Below are 1,463 nucleotides of genomic sequence, written 5' to 3' on the forward strand. Positions count from 1 at the left end.
TGTCAGTTTTTGTATTTCTAGCTTCCAAATGGTAATGAAACTTTTTATAAATATAGAAAATGTATTGAAACTAAGATAGGAACAGTGGGGAAAAAATAATTTAACACAACGCGAAGAGAAAACTCAATTATTAGCACCTCAAAAGTTTTAAAACACATATTAAATTCATTAGATTTCTCAATAACTTTATCACAATTTATCATGATAAAGTGCCTAGAAGCTTCTAGAATGCTCAGGAATATGCAATAGTGTTGTAAGACCAGATCTAACCCCATAATGGACTCGTCAAGATCCTATATAATCAGCTCCTAAGGCTGGTACGGTGGAGCGAGATCTCAACGGATATTTTACCTCGGGGAGCGAGATCTTACTGATACCTGCAACTACTACTATTCTCTTTATCTTTCTCTATATCCTTGTAAGTTTCCTTAATACACTTATAAACCATATATTACGTGTTTTCCCGTGTCATTCTTGTGGACCGAACTGAGCCCCATAACAAATAGACATCGAAGTAATCAATTAGTAAAAGTATTGCGTCATTCTTTATCTAATAACCGTATTGTAAGCAACCACATCATGGGAAAGAATAAACAGATTGGTCAAGAGCTCAGAAAATGAATTGTAAGTCTTCATTAAAGTGGATTGGGATATAGAACAATATCCAAACAGTTCATGGTTCCAATGAATTACGTTCGAACAATAATTCGGCATTGGAAGTCTCACAAATCAACCCTGTAATCAACAATAATGCTTATGCTACAAAATACTAGATATTATTTTGTAAATGTGTTGTAAACTTTTACGTTCCTAATTATTGAGTTTTCTTTTCGCTTTGTGTAAAATTATTATTTTTTTTTTAATTTTCCCAATGTTTCTATCTTAGTTTCAATACATTTTCTATGTTTATAAAATGTTTTATTGCCATTTGGAAACTAGAAATACAAAAACTGGCAGTTTCAAATGTGTATTGTAAACTTTTGCGGGGCACTGTATATATACTGATTAGTTGCATCCCAATGATTAAAGAAATAATCAGTCCACATTCATAATTCATAATTATCTATCATTAAAAATAAATTTTCTCTGATTATCATCTTTAAAGTGAGTTTCCGTTTTTTTTGACTTGCCATTCTTCTCATTTTTCTTGTTCACTTTTTTCCTTTTTGTTTTGCTTTGAAATAGTGGGGGGTTTTTTGTTTTAAAAAATGATCATCTCTGAAAAGCAAACTATAAAATCAAAGAATATTTTCGTTACATATTGAGAAACATGCACAAGTTGGAAAGAAAAAAATATAAGCATTCGCGGAAAAAAATATAAACAAATTACGATTGTGGGTTGATTCTTTCCTTGGTAATTGGAATGTAACTAACCGGTATATATGCTATGATGTCGGAAACATAACTTCATTGAGCTTGTATGTTGAGATAATTTGGAGGATAATGTAAAGATATATATACCT

The sequence above is a fragment of the Euprymna scolopes genome, chromosome 20, assembly GCF_053919585.1.
Source record: "Euprymna scolopes isolate OS-2025 chromosome 20, ASM5391958v1, whole genome shotgun sequence".
In the NCBI taxonomy this organism is placed as follows: Eukaryota; Metazoa; Mollusca; class Cephalopoda; order Sepiida; family Sepiolidae; genus Euprymna; species Euprymna scolopes.